The 13,847-nt window shown below is 40.9% G+C and overlaps 1 protein-coding gene across 1 annotated transcript in view; it reads left to right on the forward strand.

The window, feature by feature from the left end:
* Positions 1–6,409: 6,409 nt before the first annotated feature.
* The window catches only part of top3b (DNA topoisomerase III beta), a 52,228-nt gene continuing 44,790 nt past the window's right edge, over positions 6,410–13,847 (forward strand). The window contains exons 1-2 of the mRNA XM_085424984.1: positions 6,410–7,072; positions 8,178–8,311. The gene's annotated coding sequence lies outside the window, so the exon portion shown is untranslated. The remainder of the gene's footprint in view (positions 7,073–8,177; positions 8,312–13,847) is intronic.

Raw genomic sequence — 13,847 nt, forward strand, 5'->3', positions numbered from 1 at the left:
ACTACAGGAAGACCACACTGCTCAGCTTCCCTGCTAATGTCCACATCAGGTTAACGGACACAAGAGCCCGTCAAACCTCAGATTCAGGAGGAACGATGCAGTTTTAGTTCTAATCATGGGATGCTGAACAAGCTCTTTGTCCTCTCCAAGATATTTATATGTGTGGGTGTGTGTGTGTGTGTGTGTGTGTGTGTATGTGTGTGTCTCATTCAGTCTCTGTACAATTTTCTGCTTCCTGTTTGCATTACGATTGTCAAATTTTTATTTTAGAAGTTGAATAAAGGTAAGTGGATGCTTGGTGTGCAGAATTGTATTGCACTCTTCATCCAAAGCGACAGACATGTTTTTTGTTGTTGTTTTGTTTTTGTTTTTTAATCATAATTTATACAGTACTGACTACTGACAAAAGAACTCGGACCTTTCAACTTGCATTCGCATTAGGACCAGCAGTACAAGAATAACAGGCCAGGTTTCCAAAATTGTTATTTTCATAGAAGTTCAGCAACTGGTGTATACTTTTCATTTCATTTATTTTTATTTATAAACACTAGAGTTGTATGTTTTTTTGAAATGAAATTGGTGACATGAGGCTGGACAAAAGAAAAATAATTTTGGGGAACATGCACATGAGAAATGGAGTATTTCTAAACTATTTTTCTAGATTTCCAAAACTGTAAGACTGCATTGTTATATCCTAGTGTAACTGGGAGCAGACTCATGTCATCTTTCAACCGAGTAATGGCTGTAAGGGCTCCCTGTTAACTGAGGAACCTTTTTTTTTTTTTCCTAAATGGAAAAAAGGAAAACAAGTGTGAAAGAATTTCAATTTAATTTCTTCAATTTATAGAACTTAGCTTACACACATTCGTTAACTTAACTCTTCTTTCACATTTTAGAAATGTTTAGAGAATTTTGAACTAGTAAAGCAATCACATTTTTTTCAGACAGACTGTATACTAATTTAAGTAAGTTGAAAGAGTTTATTTTTTCACAGGGAGTTTTCAAATGTTGGACTCTTTGCAGAAAAATTAAATTCACATCTTCTTGAAAAAGGGGTGTTGTAGTGTTTTCCAATGGCTTTATTTTCCCCGTTTTATAAATATGATTTATTCCATTTTAGGTTAGTGTGTTTAAAGGGCTTCCAGCTTATTCACTGCATGATGAATAAATATCTTTGTTGGTCCTTTCAATGACCTCTCTCTCGCTCCCTCTTTTTTTGGTAACAGAAAGCATGTTAGGCAGACTACATCATTTTCAGTGACATTCAATAAAACCAAAGACATTCGAGACAACAGATGAATTTAATTCCACTCTTCTTCTCTCCCACTTTGTGCTCAAGAAATAGTCAGGGTCCTGACCACGTCGTTGATCTACTCCATAACCCCCTTCACGCAACAACAATAATAATAATAATAATAATACTACCATGGTTAATTTTCTTTCACAAATGAAGCAGTTGAATAATTGATCTAATCAACTGCAAACTGCATTTAAACTGAATTTATTCACAGCATAACATATGAACAGGTTGGGGTTGATTCCCAGTCCAGCTCCATCTGTTTTATTTGCTCATCATGCTAAGTGCTTTGTTTATACACATTTGATTCATATTTGCAGCAAATAAAATGGAAACTGAGAACAACACTACCAGGATGTGTTTGTGTACAGCAACTTCCTGTGGCCTCCTTGAAGCATTTACACATTGACTTTTTAACTGGATGTCTCACCTCTGGAGGTGGTTAAGGTGCGTTTACACCTGGATCTACTTGCTGCTGTGCTTGAGGGGCTAGATATAGCTGGTCAGTCAGGAGACACATTAACAGAAGCTGCAGAATAACTCTCTCCTGCTTGAAGCGTCCCTATAGGCTGCATTTCACATGGAGCCAGTCTGCTCTGATATTTGCCTGTCATCACCATCACAGCAGCAAGCGTCTGCATGCTGGCCATCCAACCTCTCCCACTGTACTTTGGCATTTGTGACAGCACACAATTGGCTGATTGAAGCTTTTACTATTTCCATTTGGACAAAATGACAAAAGCTGCTGCTGTAACATTGTTCATTAAAAACAAGGGACTACTATGACATGCATATCCTGCTTTTTTTTTTTTTTTTTTTTTTTTAAATAATTACCTCGTCTTCACACCCATGGGCAATTTGGAGTGACCAGTTAACTTAACCCCACTCACTGCATATCTTTAGACTTTAGGAGGAAGCTCAGAGAAAACCCATGGAAACATGGGGAGAACATGCAAACTCCACACAGAAAGACCCCGGCCTGATGGTAGAATTGAACTGTGAGGCAACAGTGCTAACAACCATGCTACCCTAAACATTAGCCATATTTACATAAAACTAGAAGGGTGAATCTCCACTAATAATTACCATGATATCCACCAGTGGTACAATAACAGGCCTTCCCAACACTAATAGTTTCTCGTTTTTCAGTCTTCTCATTACATTATTAGACACAAGAGACTGAACAAGCAGCTAAAGACACGACTGCAAACAATATCTCCAGTATACACCTCACTACAACACTTCCCCCTTGAGCCAGACAACAAGCAGCAAATTCCACAGTCACTTGCAAAATTGGCTAAGTAAAGCTACAGGCAAGTCAGTCTCTCTCTCTCTCTCTCTCTCTCTCTCTCTCTCTCTCTCTCTCTCTCTCTCTCTCTCTCTCTCTCTCTCTCTCTCTCTCTCTCTCTCTCTCTCTCTCTCTCTCTCCAACCCCCTGCGCCCAACCAGAGTGGCCCTGCCCTCAACATTCCTTAACAAGGCCCACCACCCCCACCCTGACTTGCCTCAAATAGGAAACTTACCCCCCATGCCACCCACACCGTGACTTTTTCAAGCCTGCACACTTAAATTATGCTTTGAAAAGCCAATTGAAAGAGGGAAAAAAGAAAAAAAAAGGGAGCGCTGCACTGCACCACTCACACTCTGAGGAACTAAGAAAAAGCGTGCAGCGTTAACCTACAGACTTGCATGTTTACAGCAAAGACATACACAGTTACTCTTTTAAAAAAAAAAAAAAAAAACTAACATTTTCGCCAGGAAAACGTGCACATACCGTAAAGCCACACAAACTGCAGACAGTTATTTTAAAAAAACAAACAAACAAAACAAACAACAGCAACAACAAATAAAAAAACATAACAACAACAAAAAAACAAAAACAAAGTACACAACCCAAAAAAGTTGGATGACTGGACATAAATCAAGACTAAGCACATTTCTTACACATTAAAATCTTTAAGGTTAATTCATACATTTTGGAAAGACCAGGTCTACAGGACTTAAGAAAAGGGTTTGTGCTAATATAAGCACACACTGCATTAGAAAAAGTTGTTGCATTTTCATTATCATCATCTCTCAATCATCTCAGTGTCATTAAATGAGCCGGACTGACTTTCACACACTGAGTTTAGAGACTGTGCTGTAAATATCATATGACTTTTACAAATAAAACAGTTTCCCCTTCTTCCGTGATTTTAGTCACTCCCTCCTGTGATTATCTGCTGACCCAGGAGGGTCTCAGTTCAGTCTGATTTCATACAATGGCGCATCATGGAAGCACAGTTCACTCCTAACAAAACGTGAGAAAAGTTGGCTCAGTTGACCTAAAAAAAAGTTACTTAGTATGAACAGCTGGTGTGAATGCAGACTGAGGCAGCCTGTGAACAAAATGTTCTCTTTTTTTTTTTTTGTAAAGAGGCGGGGTCCAGGAGAGAAGCCCTGGATGGCTCTGAAGAAATAAGGCAGCATGTTGAATAGGAAAGCCACACACTCTTCCTGTCATAATAACCTCTGAACTTCGCCACTGGCTCCCAAATTGCCCCCTGGGGACCTGCAGGGGTTCTTAAGGGACTTTCCTAAATACAACTTTTTTTTAGCTCAAGAAAAACAAAAGACTAAATTCATCGTTAAGCCAGGGGACTCTTTTATTTTAAAAAAAAAATGTGTAAAACTTAAAGTCATTACGTGCTACTTAGGAATTTAAATAAAACGCATTTCATCTCTCACTGGAAATTCACTGTATCACTAAGTGATAAAGAAAAATTGATTACAGGCTTTATTCCATTGAGCCTCACAGTTCACTGAGGGACCGAGCAAACATGGAACTACTATGCTGGAGCGTAAGTTATGGCTGCTCGCGGAAATGTTTGTTCGCTATTTTCCTCCGTTTGTCGGCATCCGTCTCCCCGCTGCTGGGAGTGGAGGGCGAAGGCCGAATGCTATGACAATACTATTGCACTGCTTCAGCGATGATACAGTAGTGCAACATCGTCAAAGCAGCTGACCTCTGCGCGCGCACGCACGCACGCACACACACAGTAAAGACGGGGCAGTTTAAACTGTGACACAGCCGTAGCTTTACAACTAGCACTCCAGTCACCTTAAAGCTAACATTATGTCCTGTTACATCTAAGATTTGGACGAACGCGAAAAGGGGACCGACAAGTGTAAGGGGGATGGGGTGTGTGCGTGCGTGTGGTGGGGGTGTCAGCCAATGCCCTTTTAATATTGCACTGCTCATCTGATTTCACAGTAGTACAACAGAAAAAGGGCTTTGGACAACACGGTCCGTGCGGTCTCCATTGAACAGCCCGCATGCAAGCCATCAGCTCCAGCCTTCCTAAACTATGAAGACAGGCCAGTGGCTCAGCGCGAGCCTCCACACGGCTATCGGGATTAACAGGTTGCAAACGCGGCCGTGCAAAAAGCAAGCAGGCTTTTTACAATAGCGTGCGGTTATACAGCGGAAAACACACAGGCCTAAGGAGGAAAGCATATAATCTATGCAAATTGGAGAGACATTGTTACGCTGGGTCCTGTGTAACACAGAACTGATGGCAGCACAGCATTTGCTGATGCTGGTTTCATGCGTGCAGCTTTCCTGTCATTTGTTCCGGTCAACATTAAAAGCTGCAAGACGCTGCACGCGGCAGCACGCGGACTTCGCTTGGAGGAAACGAGGGTGGAGAAGATGTATATAGGGCAAAGAGCAAATTCCGCGATACAATACCACAAACCTTCATTTAATACCTACTATTCCTGGCCCTTTAGTCAAAGTGGCCATTTGAAACCCTCCTCGTTTAGGAAACAGAGGGGCGGGGCTTGTGAGTGGAGGGAGGGAAGGGGGCTTGTTATTTTCACTGTTGAAACAAGTTTACAATCAGCTGAAGAAGCTCGCTTTCCCGTCTGAACTCTCACATCGCGTCACGCGCCAACTAACGAGAGCTTCAGCAGCAGCGCGAGCTAACACACGCGGCTCTACTTCTGCTGCTGAAAAACTTAAACGCCCCCAAAGAAACGCTACATGTCAGGTTAACGGCAAAAACGCAACGACGTCTCTTAACATATTTTAACCAAAATAAGAAAACCAAAATAAAATTACACACAGGACATTCCGTCCTGTGTGTAATTTGTGTGATATACATCTATATCCATCTCACACACGTTTCTTCAGTTCCTGCATGCCGCATAACCAAAGCCCAGTCATCCACAAACTTGTCTGGAAAAATTTGCGCGAAGCTTCGGTCGTTCTAAAGTTCGAGGTGTGTATTGAAGCATTCTACTACTACAACTTCAACTGGACTCGCACTAACGGTTGCTTTGCAGCCGGGCTGGGCCCCGCTGACAACCGTGGCGAACTACCGGGTGTCCCCGTAGCTCTTCTGAAGGCTGCAGACTAGCTCCAGTGATAGTAACTACTTAGTTTTCATATCTCCGTTGGCAAAGATTACTTGCACCCGCCTGTTAATCACGCTCTCTAAGACGCGTGTTCTCACTTTGCCCGCAATCTACGCCTCCCCCCTCTCATACACAAACGTACAATAAGTGCTCGACAGTTTTAAGCTAGGAGAGGCGGTGAAACCTCTCCACGGCCAATCACACCCACCGACATCCACGTCTGTTTGCGAGCTCCACGCTACCCCGCCTGCAGCAGTGGCTGGATTCTCTCCCCCCGCAGACAACGGTACCTGACGGAGGCAGGGCCGGTCCTTAACACACTGAAGAAGCACAACGGAACCAAGTTGAAGCACTTCAGTGGGAAAACCGTCCGAGCCGTCACCATCTATCTCCCACGCACACATCCGTTTCCACCGGCGTAACGGCTCCTCGGTTAAAACAAGGCTGTTTCGTCCATTGGCAACCTCACGGCCTCCCAGATCCGGACTCCATCTTTGACTAGTTGACATTCAGCTCTTGCCGAGACAAATTCCTTATTTGCATGCCAGCTTCCAATTGGTACGTTTCTGTGCCTATCTGTGTTCTTATTGGTGGAAATATTATCTCATCACTTTCGGGATTGGTCACATACCAATGGAACGTCATTGTATAGTTTAATTTTAACAATGAGCACAAATTCTCTTATTCATTCACAAATTTTTCATTACCCGCCTGTGAGGTGCTACATCGTGTTATGGTGCTTGCGAGGAATGACGACTTAGAGCCGCAGTCAGCAACTTGTTCCATCAGTGTCCCAGAAAATGGCAGCTGACGGTGGACTAGAGTATGGTGTTCGCAGCGGGACCACCCTCACTTCAAACACATGCGGGTGCAATAACAGCCGAGGAAGTGTGGAATGTGTATTCCTGCAGCGTGGACATAACTGGTTCCCAGACCCTCGGTGGGCACAGACACGTATGGCTGCACCGGTCCCGGTAGCATGTGTCGGTGTGGTGTGGGCGGGTAACGGTTGGGGTGGGAAAAGGTTAAAGGCGGCTGGGCTCACTGGAGGCGCTGTGTCGACGCTCGGAGGAGGGCAACAGCCTGTGAAATGTGCCATTCCTGACCAATGGAGCCCAAATAATGCCATTGTCCGGAGGAAAAGACCCGCCTCCGTACAGGGACCAGTGCTGGGACGGTGCTGCCTTGCGCTAAATATCACGGCGAGAACACGTGCCCGTCGATATTTTCTCATGATGAATTGCAAGCCGGTGTTTCCCACTTCCTGTCACTTTAAACCAATGTGATCCCGGACTGTGACACATAAGTCACGCATTATAAATATGACACTGCCTTTCTTTTCTGCACGGATCTGTGTGCCATGACGTGCGGTAGATGGTATGTGAGAAACGCGCACTCACTTTCGTCTCTGCTTGACAGTCTGGGAGGTGTGTGGGTTCGCAGGAAGTTCCATGCCCATATTTAGTGGTGACGACCGCCGTTCGGGTCCACACACATCTGGGCTGTGTTCAAATCAAAGTTCAAACTTGTGTTTTCTTGTTTTTCTTTGTTCCTTAGAAAAATATCCACAAACAACCTCCAGCTGTGAGCCTCACTCTCAAATTCTGGCTGCGAGTGAATTTCTTTGTGATGAATATAATGCATCGTTAAATCTGTACAGTTTCCTATTTGATGAAACACAAAGTGTATGGCCAAACCATCCTCATGGCCACAGAACTGAAATTTCACTTGTAATTAAACTGGGGGGAAAATCTAAATCTAAAAAGAAAATCTAAAAATACACAAATAACAAAGAAAGAATACCAAATAACAAACACCAGAGTGAATGTGAGAGGAATATGAAATGAGAAACATGTAAAGCATATTTTTTTAAAGATGGAATAGTGTTCTGACTGAAAAACTGAGAAGACATATGCCAGAATAGCTGTTCAGCACTAAAGTCATTAAGTGTTGAGCTGCTTGGAGTCACATTAAAAATATGGTGATAAAAATCTGAGCAGATAAGCAGCAGTTTGCTCTGGGTGCATGGCCCGTGTTTGTCAGTTTAGCTTTTACTAAACATTGTACAACAGATGGCACAAAGTTACAGATATTCCGTGTGGTAATGTGCTCTGGTTTTAGCTCAGTGAGTATTTTTCAACATTTCTGTGTAAAATAAGCACGTCAGCAGCTCAAATAGCTCCACTTCCTGAATGCATCTCTGTGAGGGGTTTCAGAGTCTTCTCAGCAGTGAAAGTAGCTGCTGGACACAAGATGACAGAAATAACAGGAGTTATGTTTCGGGAACTGTTCAGTTTTCATAGATCTGTAACAGCACAAAGAGTTTTCCAAAAACACTTTTGCAGTCACAGAAAGATTTAGGCCAAGCTTACTTTAATGAAAGGTTGCCACACTCTGAAGGGATCCCTGCCCTTCATTTTCATAGGAAATAAAAGAACTGGCAGCATCCTAAATAACAGCTCACCTTTTTCTTTGCCAACAGTGCTGCTGAAGGATAAAAGACAAGAACCATACATATCAGCCCGCTCTCATGGGACTTACCTTAAAACCAACAACAACAACAACAACAACTTGATTTCAGTGCATCCAATGGAGCCAAACGGAGCATTATCTCTTGTGAGTTGATTTTCTTTTTATAATTCATTAGTGTGGTGTAACAGAGCTGTTCATCCAGCCTGGTGTTGATAGAGTATCTTTAATCAAACTGGCTGATGTAACAACGTGTTGGAAAGCCGTTCTTTTAATCACATGTGACATTTCTTCTGAGGGCTGCAGACAAGCTTCAGTTTAGCCAAAACACACACAGCCAGATCTCCCAGACAGGGACAGGTCCTAAACTAAGACAAAAAGTTTTTATCCAACACTTTACCGGGGAAGACTTTAGCAAGAGAGCGAGAGTCGTATTTTCATGTTCAAAAAATCCGCGTCACAATTTCATAATCCTGTGTTGGTGTGGCATCAGGCTGACTGCAGTCTGGCTTCGTCTCCATACAAAGTACATGCTGTCCCACTGAGCATTTGTGCTTTTGTGGCCTTCAAGAAAAAGAAAATCCCTTAACAGTATTGACTGCCAGGCATCAATGTGTCACATTGTGACTCTGAGCCAATCACAGTTGCAAGAATTCATCAGCCCCCATGTGTGTTCTAGCTCCGCCCATGTACAGATCATGTGATCAGTCAGGGGCAGTAGCAGCAGGACACAACTCTGGCTCTGTCAGGAAAACAACGTAGGCAATGTTTGCTTAGTCATGTGGAAATGCAAGCCTGCAACATGGAAAAGGTGTGATTTCATCAACTCATGAATCCAAGCGTTTCAAAAAGTCACATCTGCATGTGAAAGCCCACAGAGGTAGTGACGGGCTGTCCTAACTCAGACTTACAGTAGCCATCTCACTGCTGCTCAGGTGACTTCGAGTAAGACACTTAGATCCTAAGAATTAAGCCTGCAGCAGAGTCAGAACAAAAAGCCATTGTGAAGGCAGTCAGACATGCTGATGTGTGGATCATTATTATTTAAAGGGATTCCATTAGAATATTTTTGCATTGCGACTTTTGTGATTTATGTCCCATGCTTTTTCCTACTTACAAATGCAATATTTAGCGGTAGTATTTATTGTATTTGTATGTGTGTATTCCATTGCACTTTACTGCTATAATACAAAAAGGAAAATTAATCCTTTTGGACTGATTAAAATAACACACTAAACCTTTTCCATAAAACAAGTTTTCTGATTTACTTTGTTGCTTTTATGCTGAAAATCTATAAATGACTCATGTCAATTGTGTCTATTACTTTAATAAAATAGATTTAATAAAATAAAAAGCTTGCATTGCAAATTGCTACTTAAGGCAAATGGAAAAATATGGCTAGTATTTGAAATCTATATAGCTGTAATTTTATAATTCTGTGTTTATAAATATGCAGCATTTTAGCTTTGCAGCTAGGTGTAATGATGCTCAGTGTAGGTACGTTATAGTGTTTGGAATCTTGAACTTTCACATAGTAGCATAAAATAAAAGCAGCATACTTTTTATGAGAGAGTAGTATAAGACTGTATTTTGTGACCAAGTGCTTAAATATGACCATAAATGCTGGCTCTGGGACTGATGTAACACAACAAGAGTATTAATGCTTGGAAAAAACAGTTAGCGAACATTTAAGAAATATCTTAAAATACTGTAAGAGAAAGTGAGAAACCAAGTATCGTTTCATGTTTATCATTACAGATATCTGGATGTGCTCTTTCATTTGGGTGTTCTGTGTGCTGGTGTTTGAGGGTTCTGCTGTTTTCTGTGTTATGATAGTCATAAGTCAATGTATATCTGCTGCCATGACATGACAATAACCCGGTTAGTTTTTGTCATCATAGGTTAGTTTGAAGACACTGGCAAGGTTGTTGTATTTGTGGTTCATTTATCTGATTTTCTGATTTCTGGGTCAACATGACCTCATTCTCTGTAACTCTTAGTGCTTTGTGTAAAGCAGTATGCTGCTATTGCAATCAGACTCATACTAGCACAATAGGATCAATACTTTGTTTATATCTTCTATGGAGCCCACTGAATTGTGTTCATTATTTAATGAAAAATGTACCTCAAACATGCACTATGAACAATGTCTGAACCTTTTGTTGTTGACTGTCACATCTATTTTATTTACAACCCAACAGAAGCTAACCCAAAGTGTTTAGAGACAGGCACATGAGCATTTCAACTCTGCAAAAATCCCAGGTGCAAAATACATGAAAAGCTGAAAATTGGGTTTTGTGGTATAAAGTAATTACTCTGGGGAAAAAAGTGTGTTTATTTATAACTTTGGTCTTATTAAACAATTAATTCATTTGAGCATGGTCTCTTACACCTTTAATTAAAGAATTTAATTATAGTGGAGAAACTTGTCTTCAGGGCCTGTAGGTTATTCAGCATGAAAATAATTTTTATGTGTGTGTTTGTGTGTAAATCAAAATGCTGAGACTGATGCATTATTGTGTAAATAGCATAAGTTGAGTAAAAAAAAAAAGCAATAGTTCCATAGTTACTGCACCTGAATTGGGTCACAAAACAACTGTAGGGGTACAGAAATAAATAAAGATTTAGGAAAGAAGATAGCAAGGTTATAATGTATAATTTAACGCATCAGTTGATTTTTTATATATAAATGTAGAAAACAATTAATTTCTAAGAGAAAAAACAGAAATTTCATTCATTTCATACTTGAGGGTACAAAATGAGTGTAACTTTACAAAGTGTCATTCATTTTGATGCTCTAGTGACGGAGCTATGACAACTTTAACCTAGGTTCTATTTAAAGAGGCAACAGTACATCATACCTGATCCTGTGTAGTTGCTGTGTTTATTATTAAATTTTTATTAATGAGAGGAGAGTGAACATCATTTGACTTCTAGACTATGCCACTGTTTGTTGTCCACAACACTGGTAAAAAAAAAAAAAATTAAATAAAAAAAAAAAAAAACCCCAACAAAATCTCTGATTATGAAAACATGTGCAGACCAGCAGACCATGTTGTTTGATATGGTTGTATGCAGAACAGGGAATCAAAAACATTCACGGGTTTTTTTTGTATGTTTTATGGGTCCTGATAATCATCCGTATACTACTACATCTGTGAATAAAATAGTTCAAACATCCTGTGCCCCAAATCCCCCCCTCCCCCCCTCCATGCAGTCGCGCAGGGGTGTGTTCTGAATAAAAAAAATTTCGCGAGGGGCGGGGTTTGGCCTCCTGGCATTCCGAGGACTGTAGCCTAATCGTGGTAAAACCATGCTGCATTCACGTTGTAACGAAAGGTAGGAAATACAGGAGCCTAGAAAAAGCAGGAGCCAGTCCATTTAATTCAGTTTTATTTATACACCGCCGAATTATAACAACAGTCGCCTCAAGGCGCTTTATATTCTACAATAATACATATAGTCTGAGTCCTGACTAATATTTCTGAACAGAGCAGAGGAGAAAATTGTGTAAGGATTTATGAGGGTTTGTGTTTTGAAAATAGATCTACAAAAACATACTGTTACTTCCAGCTTTGTACTTAGTAATTTGGTAATAGGTTAAACTTTCATTCGCTGAAGAGGAATAATCACAGGTATAATCAGACAAGCCATCAATCGGAGTTTTTAAATAGTAAAATGGCCGAATACTCGAATACATGATATCCCGCATTTGTTAATCTCTGTTCGTGACTGGCTCAGCCCTATTCTCCTGAAATAAATATCAATAAACCTTCAGCAAACCTAAACCACTCTTTGTTAATGGTGTCAATTTTCACAGTTCCTACTACAACATTTCTGCGGCGTTTTTACAATAAAAATCCTAAATTACGTGAACACAGCGTCAATTTACAAGGACCTAAATGCAACCCCACTCCCCACGCACACATATCAGTCCGCGCTGTGTACATTCTAGTTTTGTTACAGACGTATAGGAGTTCGTAACCATAGCAACATGCCAACGTGAACCGTGTACTGCTGAGGAACTATGTTTTCCGGCGGAGTGGAAAGCTAAAGCAACGTCGGGATTCGAATGCTCTTCCTACGCTTCATGGTTTCTCGAGGCACTTGGCACAGCCAGCACCGGCACCTTTAATGTCGCACAGTTATTAACCAACTGGAGTAGTTTTCGTCCGCGTGTTGTGTTAAAGCGAGAGAAAAGAAAACAGACTTCCTGACGGAGCCGCAGCACACGCCACCAGTGAAAGGGTTAAAGCGGGGAACTGCTGGACCACACATGTTGGAAGAAGCTGAGTACTGACCTAACCAGTTTAGATCAACCGGAGCTCCATTTAGTCAAGGACAGGCCAAACTAATGGAGTTGACAAGGATTAGCGCAATGAATGAAACCATAAAAGGTCAAAAATAATTCCTATGCAGCTTCCTCAGCGGGGGATTTTAGTGTCAGCGTGTCCGGGACAATTATCTTTAACGAAATTCAACGCGCCAGGAGGCTGCTCCAAATTATTTAGATATTTTTCTGATGTTAGGCCTGCTGTTTGGAACCTCTGTAGGTAAATAAATCAAACGTCATTCGTTTTTTCCGGACTCTCCTCTCACAGCCGCTTCCAGGACTTAATCACAGAGGTTGTGTAGGGTTAACTCTTTGAAATGAACACCTCTCTGTCCCTGGTTGTTCTCTCAAACACCACAAATAATTGTTTTGGGGGAACAGTTTCTCCGAGGCCTGCATGTCCAACACAGTGTATTTCAGGCCCACCAGCACTAAATAAATGGTCTATTAATTAATTTCATTTTATTGAATCTTCTGGTGTTTGGGGGGGGGGGAGAAAGAAATGATGAGTGAGAGCAATATTGTTAATATTGCCTGTGTCAATGAGTTAAAGAATAAAGCAGAGCAAATGATTCTTGATTGAAATGAATCATCTCACAAATTGTTGACTCCATTTTATTTATATAGCTCCAAATCACAACAGCTGCTGCTTCAGATATACTGTGACAGTACATCTTAGTTTATTTGTGGTAATTGTTTAGCAGTCATGTCATTGTGAAGCTGCACCCTGAAGATCGCATTTGCTCCCTTATCATGGGACTGCAAAAAAAGGACTAACTAATATATTCTATTACAAAAAAAACCTAAACTCAGTAGGACTTTGATTGAACTAAATTGTTTTCATCTGTACCATGTCTTATTTGTCCTTCACTCATTTTTCTCCACTAAAAGTACTGCATGTATGTAATCTTTAATTCAGCATGAGCACACATTTTGAACAGTATTTGTTTGTCATCAGGCTTTATGTAGTGGACATTTGTTTCCTATCTGAAGTGATTACAGGATTCAGTCTGGTTTTCAGCCAGCTTATGTGTTTTGTAGGAAGAAATCGTTAAATTAATAAAATTACTTTTTAATGTCACTCCTCTGATTGCCAAGACTCCGGAAAAGAATTTTCAGAAGCCAAAAATCCTACATTCTCATAGCACACAGGAATTATGGATTACTGTTCGGGTACTTATCATGGTCAGTGAAGATGTAACAGTAACTCGAGCCCTTAGCTAAATGTAGCTGAGCAAATACGAATACATTTCACAAACGTGAAAATCCCATGACATTATGTGCACTTATTTTTTTGTAGACAGTGAAATTAAAAGAACATAAAAAATGTTAAAGTCCTGCATTCAAAAC

This window comes from Rhamphochromis longiceps, linkage group LG12, assembly GCF_057381845.1.
Source record: "Rhamphochromis longiceps isolate RC_006_pf linkage group LG12, R_longiceps_female_GT1.1, whole genome shotgun sequence".
Taxonomy (NCBI): Eukaryota; Metazoa; Chordata; class Actinopteri; order Cichliformes; family Cichlidae; genus Rhamphochromis; species Rhamphochromis longiceps.